The 16,497-nt window shown below is 36.4% G+C and overlaps 1 long non-coding RNA gene across 1 annotated transcript in view; it reads right to left on the minus strand.

Annotated features, from left to right (window-relative positions):
- Nucleotides 1-564: 564 nt before the first annotated feature.
- Nucleotides 565-16,497, minus strand: part of LOC113624527 (uncharacterized) — a 104,522-nt gene continuing 88,589 nt past the window's right edge. Inside the window, exon 4 of the long non-coding RNA XR_003434371.1 lies at nt 565-2,172. This is a non-coding gene — a long non-coding RNA (uncharacterized LOC113624527). The remainder of the gene's footprint in view (nt 2,173-16,497) is intronic.

Below are 16,497 nucleotides of genomic sequence, written 5' to 3' on the forward strand. Positions count from 1 at the left end.
CCTTCCTCTGTCTCTCTCTCCTTTCCTGGTAGTTTTGGATTGTTTCATCTTTTAATTTCCATTTTTAAACTTATTGATTGAGTTTTCTATTATATCTATTTGTAGACATTTTTTTCCAGTGATTTCCTTAGAGATTACAATATAGATACTTAACTTTTTGCATTCTATTTATAATTAATATTTATCACTTCAAGTGGAATATAGAAACCTTACCACCATATAGGTAGGACCTTTTCACCTTCCTCTTTATGTTGCAGTTTTCATATGTATATTACATTTACATATATAGAAAAGCTTATCTGACCATGTTAATTTTTGCTTTCAACCATTATACATATATATATATATATATATATATATATTTTTTTTTTTTTTTTTTTTTGCAGTACGCGGGCCTCTCACTGTTGTGACCTCTACAGTTGCGGAGCACAGGCTCCGGACACACAGGCTCAGCAGCCATGGTTCACGGGCCCAGCTGCTCCGTGGCATGTGGGATCTTCCCGGACCGGGACATGAACCCGTGTCCCCTGCATCGGCAGGCGGACTCCCAACCACTGTGCCCCCAGGGAAGCCCCATTATACATATTTTAAAGAATTTAAGAAAAAATAGTTTAATATATTTATCCAGATATTTACCATGTCTGTTTCCTTTGTTCCTGGTGTTTCAAGTTTCTCTCTAGTATCATTTTTCTTCTGGCCGGTCTACTGGAAGTAAATTCTTTTTGTTTTCCTTAATCTGAGAACATCTTTATTTCACCTTTACTCTTAAAATATATTTTCAGTGGACACAGAATTCTAGGATGACAGTTCTTTACTTTCAGCACTTTAAAAATGTTCCATTTCCTTCCCATCAACATGGATGCTGATGAGAAATCCATAGTTATTAGAATCATCAAACACCTATATGTTATGAATCATTTCTCTCTGGCTGTTTTTAGCTATGTTTGTTTGGTCTTTAGTTTCATTATCATGTGTCTGGGCATGGATTCTTTTGAGCTTATCCTCTTTAGAACTTGCTGAGTTATTCAAGTTTGTATATTTAGACCTTTCAACAAATGTTGGGCATTTTCAGCCGTTCGAATATTTGTTTTCTGCATCACATTCTTTCTCCTCTCCTTCTTTGACTCCATTGACAAATGCTAGATGTTCTGATATTGTCCCACCAGTCCCTGAGGCTCTGTTTATTTATTTTTATCTTTTTACTGTCTGTCATTCAGATTGGATAATTTTTAATGATTTATCTTCAAGGTCACTGACTCTTTCCTGTGTCACTTTTATTTTGGTTATTGTATTTTTCAGTTCTAAAATTTTCTATTAGTCTTTTTTACATCTTATCTTTCTTTGCTGAGAATTTCTATCTTCCCATTTGTTTTAAGTGTTCAGCCTTACTCCTTGGGGGCAGAGTTATAATAGCTGCTTTAAAGACTTTGTCTGATAATTCGAAGATATGTGTCCTCTCAGCATTGACATCTGTTGATTGTTTTTATTGCTTGTGAGCTGATATTTTCCTGGTTCTTCATATGCCTGATTCTTCATTTGGATTGTATCATGGACATTTTGAATATTAGGTTATGAGACTCTGGGTCTTATTTAAATCCTATGATAATAGTCAAATTTTTGTTTAGTTTTGTTTTACTAGGCAATTGACCTACTTAGGTTCAGGCTACAGTTTCCATCCCACCTTCTGTGGGCTTTGGTTCCAGTGAAAATCTCTTGCACAACTAACTCAGTGGCCAGTCTTGGACCTGAGAAGAGGTTTTGACCGTAGTTCTCAAAGCCTTTGGGATGCTGGTTATATACCAGATTCACACATGCATAGCATGAGGATGATGCTCATAGCATGAGGTGAGTAGTTCACACACCATTTTATGCAATATCTTGCTAGAGTTCCCTTCTCTCTGTGGTCTCTTCAATACTTTCTGGTCCTCTGGGTCCCCATTTCATGGTCTTCTAATCAGAAAGCTAGGCCTTTAGTGCCCCTATTTTTCCACTTTCCACAATTGATACTGTAGCTGAGGCTTAGTAGGAAGAGGACAAAGAAGGAATAAAAAGCAAAGCATCTTCATCTCTAGTTCTTTAAATCACAGCTCCTTTGGTAATAAAGGAACGTCTCTTCCTTCAGTATTTTAGGTGCCTGCTCAGCTTCTGTGCCACTGAGGTCTTGCCTGGAGGCTGGGACAGGAGAGGAAAGAAAAGAAAACAAAGGATTTAATCCTATTCTTTCTGGACCTTAGGAGTCTTCTTTACAACCTCTTGGTACAGAAAATGAGGCTTTCTCTATCTCTGCTGGGTGGCACTGCTAGGTTTCAAGTTGCCTTTGAGTCCATGGCAGGTGATAACAGATGGGGGGAAAAGGGATATTTACCTCTGGTTTGGTGGTACATCAAATTCTGGAATCCTTCCCAAATCTTTCTGCTACCATTTATTTTAGTGTCAGATAGCTATCTGTCTATCTATCTATCTATCTATATCTCTCTATCTTCTGTTCAGAGTTTAATATTTGCATTCAGTTGGAGAGAGAGGGTAGAGTATGCTTACTTCATCCTCCTCAGAACTGGATTCACTATAGAAATTATTTGAGCAAATATCTACATAATATAGAAATAACTTTTTATGTGCTATAGCCAAGGTCTACAAATAATTCTTAGTATTAAATGAATATGTGAAATATTTTGAATATATTTGATATAGAATCATTCATAAAAGTACTATGTAATAATGTAGTCATTTGAAATGATAAAAGCTTTATATATTTAAGTAATTATATTTTACATTAAACTAATCATGCTCCTGTGATAGAGTTCAATTTTATAAGTGTTAAGGGTATTTGTTTGTTATATGTCAAATTCATATTCCCCAGGTGACAAGAAAAATATTTGATAAAATTACAAAGAAAAAGAACTGAAAAAAGAAATTAAAAAAAAGAATCACAAGGAAAAAATAGGAAAATAATACTAGTGACTAAAATGTTAAGAAATTTAGCCATTCAACATATTTGGATATGGCATTCTATTAAACATATTGCCATTTGTTTTCCTCAATAACTGGGACTCATGATTGAAAGCTTCATCTTTCACTGTGTTGTGGGCATTGTTCCATTCCTTCAACTAGAAAAACGAACTCATAGATCAGAAAACAAATTAAGATTTAAGGAAAAATGGCCCCAACAGTACACTCTGTTGAAAGCCAAGAAAGAAAAAGAACTATAAGGCAATGTAAATCAGTCTGTCTTGTTAAGAAAATCTAAAGCACTACTTAAAGACATAAGGGAAATACAACTTTCATGCCAACTGTGGTTTCTACCTATTGTTGAGTCTAATGAATGGTTATTTCCCTTCTAATGTTTATTCTAGAATAACAATAAAGGTCATTGATCTCAAATTCTAGGTTGTTTTTGCCAACCATCCACCTACAATTTTATATTGTTTTTCATATAACGTTTTAAAATTTTCTCCAAATCTGCAAACAATTTTTCCTTTTTTAAAGAAAGATTTCTTAGGTTTTACAGTAATCATTTGTCACTCTATAATCAAAGCTAAAAATCCAGGACAGCACATATTCTTAGGTTTTCTTTTGACATTGTGTTAGAGAATTTTTTGTTGTTTTACTTTTAAGTCATGTGCTAACAATCTGTTTTTCTCTGCTAAGTTTCAGGCCATCTCTACAGAGAAATAAACCATGTCTTTGGAAATAACATATTTTGTTAAAAAAATGGAAGAAAGCGTTCTTTGTCAATGACAGGTTGAAACCTAGTTCAGAATGCCCGTAGTAAAGAGCTTATTTTTGTGGCTTTCTATTTTTCAGCTGAATGCAAATGTATGATGTTCCTCATAAGTGATAAAATGCTTTCATTGGATTTCAAGAAAAAAGGAGATGTTAATCTGGGCCCAACATTCTTATCACCATAAGCTTCAATAAAACAGAAGCTTCACATCAGTAATCTAAGGAAAATGTAAGAAGCTTTGGCAAAGGGTCACATTGCTCAACCTGGCTCTGAATAAGAAATTCATATCCACAAACCTATATTCTGTGCTCTGTCAGCAAATATTCCAAAATATCCCTATCTTAAACCTCCCTTTTCATCTTGTTCTTGGTGTTGCCTTATCCTTGGCTCTCCACATCAATAAGAGCATTCTAACATACTGGAACAGAACTTGTAAGACCTTTGAACATTTACATAAAAAATGTTATGTCATCAATGCAGAGATACATGAGTTTTAAAGCAAGCTAGTGAATCAAGGCAATTTGATCCCAATGTGGATGATATCAAACTTGTTTTAAAATTTTACCAATATTTGCTGCCTGAGAAATACATATAATATGCAGATGTAATCATTTTTTATTCATTCAATAAATATGTTTTGAGTACCTACTATACACAGTCAGTATTCTAGGCATTAAGAATGAATAAGTCAAATAAAAATCTCTGTCAGAAGAACTTACATTCTACTTGAAGAAGATAGTGGATTAGCATAATAAATAAATTATAAAGCAATTAAGTACTATAGAAAGAAAACAAATCAAGATAAGAGGACGGGAGAGAGCCAGGGCTGGGGTTGCAGTATCAAGTATTACAAATACGTCACATTTGGGCAAAGACTTGATAGAAGTAAGGAAATGATTCTTTTGGTTAGCTGACGGAAGAACATTCCAGACAGAGGGAACAGCCAAGGCAAAGCCCTGAGACCAGAATGTGCCCAGACTGTTGGAGAAACAGCCAGGATACTAATGTACACTGAGGAAGAAAGCAGCAAGAGATAAAATTAGAGAAGGAAGAAGGGCCTGAAAGCATGTGGCCCTTGTAGGCCATCGAACAGACATTGACTTTGTACTCTGACAGGGGAAGTCATTAGCAGGTTCTGGGAAGAGGAGAAACTTGAGTATGGTTGCTTTCCAAAATATTATGCCTAGCTGCCCTATTGAATATAAATAGAGAAAAGTGATGGAGGAAAGGAATGAAGCAGGGAGGCCAGAGAGAAGACTCTTGCAATAATCTAGGTAAAAGATGATGATGGCTTGGACCAGGATAGTAACAAAGGAAGAAGTGAAAACTGTAGGATTTTAGATATATTTTAAAAATAGAATCTACAGAGTTTACTGACAAATTGAATGTTATATGTGTAGAGAGGAGTCATGGATGGCTCTAAGTTTTTTTTGTTTTTTTTTTTTTTTTTTGCGGTACGCGGGCCTCTCACTGTTGTGGCCTCTCCCATTGCGGAGCACAGGCTCTGGACGCGCAGCCTCAGCGGCCATGGCTCACGGGCCCAGCCGCTCTGTGGCATGTGGGATCTTCCCGGACCGGGGCACGAACCCGTGTCCCCTGCATCGGCAGGCGGACTCTCAACCACTGCACCACCAGGGAAGCCCGGCTCTAAGATTTTTGGACATGAAATCTGAAGGAATGAAATGTCCATTCATTGAGATGTGGAAGACTAAAGGAGAATAAGGTTTTGGGGGAGAAGGTGAGGAGTTCAGAAGTCTGTTTTATATGTTAAATTTACATTATCTATTAGAAATCCAAGTTGAGATGTCAAGAAAGTATTTGGACATACAGTTTTATAGATAAGGTGAGAGGTCTGGGTTGAATATATGCATTTGGGCATTTTCAATATGTAGATGGTATTTAATGCATTTAGACTGGTTGTAGTCACGAAAGGAATGAATGCAGAGAAATTAGAGAGGAAAATGCTTTGGGAGAGTTAGTGAACCTACTTCCAATCTCCTCATTCTCTCCTGAACCCATTCCAGTTTGAATTTTGCCTCAGTACCCCAGGATATAAACTCTTTTCAAGAACACAGTGACCACCATGTTGACAAAGAAAATGATCCAAACTCGGTCTTCGTCTTAACCTCTCAGCAGCATTTGACTGCTCTCCTTCAAATACTTTCTTCTCTTGGATGTCAGAATACCACACATTCTCCTGGTTTTCCTCTTATCTTATCGACTACTTCCTCTTTGTCTCCTTTGCTGTATTTCCTCATCTTCTAAACTTTGAATAATGGAGTGTCCCAACTCTCAGTCTTCATGCAAATTCTTTATCTACATCCCTTCTCTAGGGGTTCTCATCCAGTCTCAGAGCTTTAAATTCCATTAATATGCCAACAACTCCATATTTTCTATTTCTAGACATCTTTTCTAAACTGAAGTCTTTATCCAGTTGCTGACTAGATTTTCCACATGGGTGTTGTCTTAGCTTTAGGCAAGGAGCTTGTGTTCCATTATTTTATTATGGAATACTACCTCAGGGATAAGCAAGAAATTAGGGAGCGTCAAAATAAGGATCCATCATGGAGCTTACTACTTCCAAGTCTGACTAATTATTCCATCCTTTGGGACATACCTATATTTCATGGAGAAAGAGAGAAGAATATATTCACCAGTTCCTGCCTTTTATTGGTCAAAGATTCAAATCAAGAGCCATCACTCCCCACTCCCTGCTTACAGATATCACGTGTGGGAAATACATGAGATCTTCAACATCCTACACCATATTGTCTATGGAGAAGTCCCAGGGAAGGAGGCAAAATACTTGAGGAATGAGCAGTAAATGTCACTCTGATAGGACATGTCATTCGATAAATTGACAGGCCCTGAATTGCCTGCTGCTACGATGCTGTGGTCTGCAATGGTGTCAACGGTAATGGTGACCTGTCTCCAAGATTACAGGAATAGTTCAAGTCATTTCTTGGTGTTCTACCATCAGAAAATAGATATGCTGGGCTGTGTTGATCCAAAGGGTGCAGAAGTCAATTAAACAGATATCTTTAAGATATTAAATGTAACATACTCCAAATGAACTTCAAATGGTCTACTTCCAAACCTGCTTTTTTTTTCCGCAGTTAATTTCTGTTCCCTCCCTGTAGATGCTTGAAGTCCAAAACTCGGACCCATCCTTGACTCTTTCTCTCACATCCGCATGTAGTCTGTCAGGAAATCAGTTATAGGCAACTCACTTCTTTCCCTACATCTTCTTTCTTTTAGGTTACTGAAAAGTTCCCCAGGAAGTCTTCCTGCTTTTATCTTTGTCTCCCTATAGTAACTCAGGTCATCTGACAGAGTAATCCTTTCAAGATGTAAGTCAGCTCATGCACCCCTTCTGATGAGCTTTACAATGGCATCCAAATGCACTCACAGTAAAGTCCCCAAAACTTTCATGGTGCTCTGTGATCCACTCCCACCCTGACAATTTCTCTGACTACTCTCCTCCACATTTCTCTGCATCAGTCACACACCAGTCATACGGATTTCCTTTCTGTTCTTCAAGCAGGCTAAGCATAATTCCCATGGTCTTCGCACTTGCAGTTTCTTCAGTCTGGAATGTTACTGTTTAAGAAAATCTGCCTAAGTGCCCTCCCTCGCTGCCTTTAGATCTCAGCACTACTTGGGAGAGACCTTCTCTGAGGACCCTAGAAGCACTCCTTTTCATCCATTCCCTTTCATGTGCTCATTAACTATATTCTCCCCTGAGATATACATTTGTTTATTTCCTTTTTGTCTGTATCTTTCACTGGAATGTACATTTCTCAGAAGCAGAGAATTTTCCTGTGGTATTAACTACTGAATCCCTAATATGTTTGCCACATAGAGGGTGCTTAGTGAATATACCTTGAATGAAAATGGCATGGATGGCATTTTGCACTATGTGAATAATGTTTTTTTTCTTTTTTTCCCATTATTTCATTAGCAAAACAGAATATTAGCATCTCTAAGCAGGAAATAGAGCCTGACCACCCATAATCCTCCAAGAGCCAAAAAAAAGGAAATGGAAAAATAAGTCATCAAAATATATCTAATTTTCTGTTAACACCCACTGTCTCATTTACTTTAAATCCTCTGTGACTTCTTTTAAGCTCTTTAATGAGGTGGACAATAATATCAAGTTTTCATTAGTAAGCTGGTAGGTGAAATGTAAAGAAAAATTAAATATACTGAAATAATTTCTCCAACTAATCAGTATCTTGTTATTATGCAAAATGGAAGGCAGTAAGCTATTATTACTGCTTGTAAGACTTTGAATTAGTCTAAAGAGTTCTCTAAGGCAGGTGTCCCCAACCCCTGGTGCCAGTCCCCGGCCTTAGGAATGGGGCCGCACAGTAGGAGGGGAGCAGGAGAGCGAAGCTTCCTCTGTGGCTCCCCATCGCTCCCCATCACTCGCATTACGTCCTGAACCATCCCCAATTTTTTGTGGAAAAATTGTCTTCCACGAAACGAGTCCCTGGTGCCAAAAAGTTTGGGGACTACTGCTCTAAGGGATACATAAAATAGATATTTTATATTATTCTGTAATTATCCAGAAACAAGACTGTGCTTTGCAGAGTTGTAAGACCAATTTTCACTTTTAGAGATTATTAATCCTTTGCATAGCATAGTCAGTACGCAGATTCAGAACAATGAATTATGTCTGGATTTTCATTTTTCACCCATGTCAACTATCTGAACATATCAAATCATGAACATTCTGTACTCAACTTAATTAGTTAGATAAGTTGTTGAACTCAAAGGGATTTTTGAATAATCTGTATCAGTTATTATCATAATGATACAATAGCTATACTATATTGATCATGTAAAACATAAACCATATATTTCTCTCCTGCTCAAAAAATTCTAAAAGCTTTCCATAACATACATTTTTGGCACCTCCTACCAACACTCCATATGGTCAATCTTTCAAATGTTAACCTTTGTAATGGGTATATAGTAATATCACTTTGTGCTTTAGATTTCATCTCCCTCATGACTAATAATGTCAAGTATTTTTTCATGTGTTTAGTTGTTTTGTGTGAAGTGTCTATTCAAATTATTACCCTTAAATATGCCAATCTTAATAACTGGTGCTTGTGGTCTTAAAAAGAATGTGTATTCTGCTGTTGTAAGATAGATTGTACAATAAATGTCTATATCTAATTGATTTCATGTCTACTTATTCTATCAATTATTGAAATTTTCAGTATTTGTACTTTTACAATACTATATTTTGACAGTATTTGCACAATAGCAACTGTAAAATTTCCTATTTCTTCTTGTATTTTTTAATGTGTTTTGCTTTGTGTATTTTCCTTCACAGATTTTTAAATAAAGCATTTAAGATTTTTATGTCCTGTTGATAAATTGACCCATTTATCATTATGAAATGACCATCTTTATCAGGTAATATTCTTTTCCCTGAAATCAACTTTTTCTGATATTTATATAGCCACTCCAGATTTCTTTTGATTAATGTTAGCTGTCTCCATCCTTTTACTTTCAAAGTACTTCTGTATTTGTACTTAAAGTAGGGTTCTGTTTTGCTACATATAATTAGATTTCACTTTAAAAAAATCTAATCCATCAGTCTCTGCATTCTAATTGGAATGTCTTCACCTTATCCATTAATGTGCTTTTGGATATGGTTGAGTTCGAGTCTACTATCTTGCTACTTGTTTTCTGGTTGATTAATCTGTTCTTTATTCCTTTTTGTCTCCTTTTCTGCCTTCTTTGGAGAGTTATGTATTTTTCCTGATTTATCTTATCTCATTTGTTTGTTATTAAGCCCTAATTACTTCTTCCAGTAGTTGTTAAAGGTATAAAGTATACATGTTTAACTTATTGCAGTCTTCCTTCAAGTAATATTCTATCATTTCACACATAAGAATATTATGATAGCATTTTCCGTTTCTCCTCCCATCTCAGACTTTGTGCTATTGTCTTTGTGTGTTCTACTTAAATATACATTATAAACCACATAATATATTGTTGTAATTTTTGCTTTAAGCAGCCCCCTTTTAAAGATATCTTTAAAAGTAATAAAATACGTATTTTATATTTATCTGTACACTTTCCATTTCCAGTGCTTTTTATTTCTTTTTGTAGATCCCTGTTTCTCTCTGGTCTTATTTCTCTTCTTCCTGAAAGACTTCCTTTAATTTAACATTTCTTTAATTATAATTCATGGTAACGAATTCTCTCAACATTTTTTTTTTTCTTTGTGGTACGCGGGCCTCTCACTGTTGTGGCCTCTCCCGTTGCGGAGCACAGGTTCCGGACGCGCAGGCCCAGCGGCCATGGCTCACGGGCCCAGCCACTCCGCGGCATGTGGGATCCTCCAAGACTGGGGCACAAACCCGCATCCCCTGCATCGGCAGGCGGACTCCCAACCACTGCGCCACCAGGGAAGCCCTCAACATTTTATGTCTGATAAGGTCTGTATTTCACCATCGTTGTGAAAACAACTTTTTTTGCAGAGTGTAGAATTCTAGGTTGACAGTGTTTTCCTATCAGTTCTTTAAAGTTGCTCCATATCCTCTGTCTTGCATCATTTCTGACACAAAGTCTGTGGTCATTCAGCATCTCTGGCCTCTACTCACTCCCTCAGTTTTGACAACGAAAAATGTATCTGGACATTGTTCAATATCCCCTGGAGAGATTGAAGTAGTCCCCAGTTTAGAACTACTGATTTATATTTATCATATCTTTTGTTCTCTAGTTGTCTTGTGCTTTTTTTTTTTTTTTTTTTTTTTTTTTGTGGTACGCGGGCCTCTCACTGTTGTGGTCTCTCCCGTTGTGGAGCACAGGCTCCGGACGCGCAGGCTCAGCGGCCATGGCTCACGGGCCTAGCCGCCCCGCGGCATGTGGGATCTTCCCGGTCCGGGGCACGAACCCGTGTCCCCTGCATTGGCAGGCAGACTGTCAACCACTGCGCCACCAGGGAAGCCCTGTCTTGTGCTTTTTAACTGGCTGAAAGTAATTTTATCATGAGGTACCTTGCAGTAGTTTCCTTCATGTTTCTTGTGGTTGGTATCTTTGAGGTTCTTGAAACCCTGGCCTTATAGTTTTCATCAATTTGGAACTTTTCAGTCGTAAGTTAAAAAAAATATTTTTCTATCTTCTTTCCTTTCTTTGCTCCATCAGCAGCTTCAATTACATGGACATAGCCTGCTTGAAGTTGTCCCACATCTCACTCATGTTCTGTTAATTTTTTCAGTCTTTTTTCTCTCTGTGTTTTATTTTGGATATTTTCTAGTGCTATGTCTACAAGTTCACTAATCTTTCACTCCACAGTTTCTAATCTGCTGTTAATCCTGTGAAAGGGTTAGAGATATGATGAATAACTGCTTTGGTAGTAGGAGAGTGCTACTGATGCACTGAAATCATCCTAACCTCATAGAGTTTTTGGAAGGAAGGAATTCTGTGATCCAGACATGGGTACATAGGAGAGCACCACAGGCTATCATCTTGGTTTATGTTCTCTGCAGAATGAGGTGCTAAGTGGAGCTGTATCATTATTAGTGGATAGGAAAGGAGAACCAGCAACTACAAGGAAAGGATATGCATCTTCTTGGGTAAAGTGTATTCCAGAATGGAATGCAGGCAAAATATCTTTGAATAGCCTCTAAAAATGCTCTAAAACACTGTCAACTTTAATCTTCTAAACATCTACTCAAGTACACCAACTCTGCCAAGACCAGAGCATGAACCCAACCAGCCAGATAGGAATTCACCTATCCTCTGTACCTGTTCTCCCTCTCCCAGCTTCAATCAAAGTAGCAGGTAATGAGGAAGTGAGCAAAGAGAGAATAGATAGCAGAAGCACCATGCCTCCCATCTCCACCACTTCCAAGCAACTGCACAAAATAGGAAAGAGGAGATTAATTGTAAATTAAGCAGAGTTTTTTTTTTTATTGGAGTATAGCTGCTTTACAATATTGTTTTAGTTTATACTGTACAGCAAAGTGAATCAGCTATACGCATATATATATATATATCCCCTCTTCTTTGGATTTCCTTCTCATTTAGGTCACCACAGAGCACTGAGTAGACTTCCCTGTGCTATACAGTAGGTTAAGCAAAGAGTTTTGATCATTACATAGTGCAACACATTCTAAGTATTGAATTGTGACTAGGTTGTAACTGAAATTAACCCCAAAGATGTTAACTGCCTCTTTAAGACGTACAGCTACTAACTGAAAAAGTTAGAATATAAAACACAGATCATTTCAATTCTAATTCCCATACCATCTAATAACCAAATGATCCAAGTCTCTGTATTTCATATAAAAAGCCACAGCATAAAAAGATTTCTAGGGCAAGGGACATAACCCTCAGCTTTCCAACCTACAAATAGGATTAATAGTAACTGTTGGTTCAATTGTCTTATAATCTCATTCAGTCAAACAAAATTCAGTGCTATGTTTAGAGACTTTATATATTCTCAATATTTTAGGACAATTCTGTGTAACACGTTCTTTTAGTCATCAAATTATTGAATATGAACTAAATGTACATTTTTTATAATATTTTATGTAAACAAACTTAGAATTATCCTTTCTCAGATGATGCATCACATTTTAAAATTCATTCATTGATACATATAACAAAGAGGTACCTGAGCCCTCCCATGAGCCTGGCAGAAGGCTAAGTGTTAGGAATATAGCAGTGATCAACACAGCCACAGTCCATGCATAATGAATTGTATAATCCTGCAAATAAAATGTATAGGAACAAGAAACTGCAATTGTAAATTTTATTACAAAACATAAGTGCAACATGTTTATAATAGGAAAGCCTAATCTGCTTACAAGTGTTAGGGATGGTTTTCCTAGGGAAGTGATATTTAGGTTGAGTCCAAAGAAGGTGAGTAGGAAAAAACTAAATGAAGATGGGATTGAAGATGGAGTAGGGGACTGCTTAGGTCACTAATATACATTTGTCACATATCAATCAGTATTGCCTGGGGCAGGTTGTGTTGTTGGAATTTTAGTTTTTTATAATTATAAAATGATTTGGTTTTTGTTTAAAATGCAAATGGTATGAAAGAGAGATACGAAATATAAATTAAAATCTCCCTACAATTTCTATGACTGCAACTAACAGCTTGGGGTATGTCTTACAAGATTATTTTCAATTTATCAAATATTATGGACACATAAACATCTCAGATAGGATCATACTATAATAAAGTTCTACCTGTACCATAAAACTTCTAATGGACCTCTATTTATGTCAATAAATATAAATGTAAACAAACTTTTTCCTTGTTTATGGAGTGTCAAAATTGATTGTCAACATTGTTTCCATTAAAAAAAATATTACCAACTATGCTGGAATAATATTCTTTGTATACATTTTATACATTTTCCTGATTATTTCCAGAATAAATTACAAGAGTTGGAATTCTGGGTCAAATTTAAAATTTGATGTTTAGAGAAGGCAGTTTATAAATCATATAAATTCTGTAGGTAATATGTTGACTTTTTAGATAATGGATTCTCATTCATTTCTTACCAAGAAATACATTATAATAAAATATATCTGAAGGCCCTTTGGTTGTACTCCATGTTTATCCAGAATATCAACCCACTAGGATACATAAATATGAGGCCAATTGGCCAAAATGAAACAAAAATGCCCAAATGTAATTAATCAGTATTCACTAGCTTCATAGGAATATTGCAGAGGGACGTAATGACACTAGATGTGGGCTTTGTTTGAGTGATAATTACTAACCAAAAAATAAAATGTGAATTTACTGTTTCAATTTTAAGATTTGCTTTTCTTGCATTTAGCCTGGTGTCTTTGGCAGTTTGACTCCTGCAGTATAACTTTGGATAATATTGATAAATTTTAACACAATTTGGCATACTAAAATATACTTCTCTTGATTTGAGATAACCTGCCATATTGAAACAAAGATATGGACAATAAGTTTTAAAAATAATTAACTTGCAATTTAGAGAAATATCATCAGGTCACTCAAAAATATATTATTACCCAGCACTGAGCTATATTTTAGATTTGCTAATTGATGGGATTGTTTGTGGATAATGGCGGCAGTCCATTTACAAAAAGAAATGTAGTTCAATTTCCTTTATTATGTTACTATGGTCTGAATATTTGTATACCCCTCAAATTAATATGTTGAAATCCTAAACCCCCAAAGATGATGGTACTAGGAAATGGGGACTTTGGGGGATATCTTATAAAAGAGGTTCCAGAGAGATCCCTAGCCTCTTCCACCATGTGAGGACACACTGAGAAGGTGCTGGTTATAAACTAGGAAGAGGACTCTCACCAAAGAATGCGACCATGTTGACGCCTTGATTTTGGACTTCTGACATCCAGAGCTGTGAGAAATAAATTTCTGTTGTTTATAAACTACCAGGTCTGTGGCATTTTGTATAGCAGCCCAACAGACTAAGATACATGTAAATACCAACTTTAAAATCTGATGTTATAATGGAATTTCACTTGTTTTTATTTAAACAAGAAATTTCACCTTGAATCAGAAACTCTGGCCCATAAAATAAGTAGAATTTTTGAAATAAGTACCTGAAAACTATGCTCTCATTTCAATACTGGCCATCTTTTATTTATGAACTGTAATTCATCCTTTGTCTCTGACAACATAGGCAAAGCTAAAGTTATCCTATCAACAAGGATATCAAAATAAACATGATGATTCTGATTGATTCCAGACTCATTGCTCTAGTTATGAGGCAAAACTTGATGCCCAGAGAGCCTTTACTGAATTATGAAGGAAAATCTGCTAATCTACCCCTCACAACTGCCTTTGTAAAGTGGCCCCTGTCACATAGTGATATTCTTTCTTTGGATCCATTAATGGCTTCAGTTAGCTAAGGTGAAGTGATGAGAGTTGCTTATTTCCAATAGGTATTTATCTAATTGATGTAATTTTTTTAAATAAATGTATTTCTTTTATTATTTCTTTATAGTTTTGGCTGCATTGGGTCTTTGCTGCTGTGCGCGGGCTTTTGTGGTTACGGCGAGCGGGGGCTACTCTTCGCAACGGTGCGTGGACTTCTCATTATGGTGGCTTCTCTTGTTGGGAGCACGGGCTCTAGGCACGCGAGCTTCAGTAGTTGTGGCATGTGGGCTCAGTAGTTGTGGCTCACGGGCTCTAGAGCGCAGGCTCAGTAGTTGTGGTGCACGGGCTTAGTTACACCATGGCATGTGGGATCTTCCTGGGCCAGGGCTCAAACCCGTGTCCCTTGCATTGGAATGCAGATTCTTAACCACTGCGCCACCAGGGAAGCCCCTAATTTAATTTTCAGAGTAAAATTTTCAGTTTATCCTAATATCCTAGTGCTGGACATCTCTTTATACAGCCCTACTCACAGTACTTGCTGTTTTTTTACCATGCATAAACTTTCACAAAATGTTGGGATATGTTCTTGGAAATATGTCATTTTGGCTGTGGCTGTTAGGCTCCCACAAGCTAGAGAGTGCAAAATGGTTTATCATCCTGTTTCAATAAAACATAATAGGTATAAATCAGAAGTACAAAGATTCCACATGGCATGGTGCATTTGATTTCAGAGCTATGTTTTTCTCGTTGGAAAAGTAATATTTAGTCATTGTCAAAACTTTGGAATATAAAGAACTGTATAGAGAAATAAATGAAAATCACCCATGCATTTAACTCCTTAAAAAAAACACTCTTAACAACTTCGTATATTTCCTAATAGTCTTTTTCTGTACATATATTTTTCTAAAGCTGTGTTGATACTGTAATTGTTTTTATGTCCTGCCTAAACATTTCCTCTTGTCACTAAAACTTTCTCATGACTATTTTTCTACAGCACTTATGTATTTATTGAGCATGCAGTGGGTGCTCAATGAATGTTCAAAAGATGTCTCTGCCCAGACCTCCTTTAACGGCTAATTATCTGCTGCATCTCTTCCTCTTTAATTGCAACTCCTCATTGCAGCCTTTAGTATTGCTATCCACCTCCTTCCCCCCACCAACAGTTTATTTTGAAAAGATTTCAAACCTATTATTTAAAGCAATAATAGTACAGTCAACACCCTTGTACCCTTCACCTATGTTCACTTATTGTCACCTTCTGCCACATTTGCTCTTTCTTTTATTTTTTTTGCATCAATATACACTTTTTATTGAGTCATTTGAAAGCAAGTTAGAGACTTCATGACATTTTGCCCTTAAATACTTTAGCACATACCTGCTAAGAACAAGAGCTTTCTCCTACATAACTACAAACCATTTTGCACCTGAGAAATGTAATATGTATGAAAGAATGATATCAAACCTGGATATCCGATTTATATACACATTTTCCCCACTGTGCAAACTATGTCCTTGATAGCTATTTCTGTTATTTTTCTTTCTGTTGTTGCAAGATTCAATCACATATCACTCAATGCATTTATTTTTTATTTATTTAATTTTTTTGGGTGTATGGCTTGCAGGATTTTAGCTCCCCGATGAGGGATCGACCCGTGACCCCTGCAGTGGAAGCGTGGAGTCCTAACCACTGGACCGCCAGGGAATTCCCTCAGTACATTTAGTTTCATGCCTTTTCCTGAACATTTTGTTTGCGGTGTAATATATCATGCAGTGTCACAATTTTACCATTTCCTCACTGTTGAATAATTGTATTGTCATAAGTAAAATTTTAAATTCATGAAATTAATATATGTTCATAATATAGAAATAAAAAATACAGATGAAAAACTAAAGAATAGCTTTGCTTAAATGT

Source organism: Aethalodelphis obliquidens, unplaced genomic scaffold, assembly GCF_003676395.1.
Source record: "Aethalodelphis obliquidens isolate GAN/ISIS:26980383/991018 unplaced genomic scaffold, ASM367639v1 scaffold13, whole genome shotgun sequence".
NCBI lineage: Eukaryota > Metazoa > Chordata > Mammalia > Artiodactyla > Delphinidae > Aethalodelphis > Aethalodelphis obliquidens.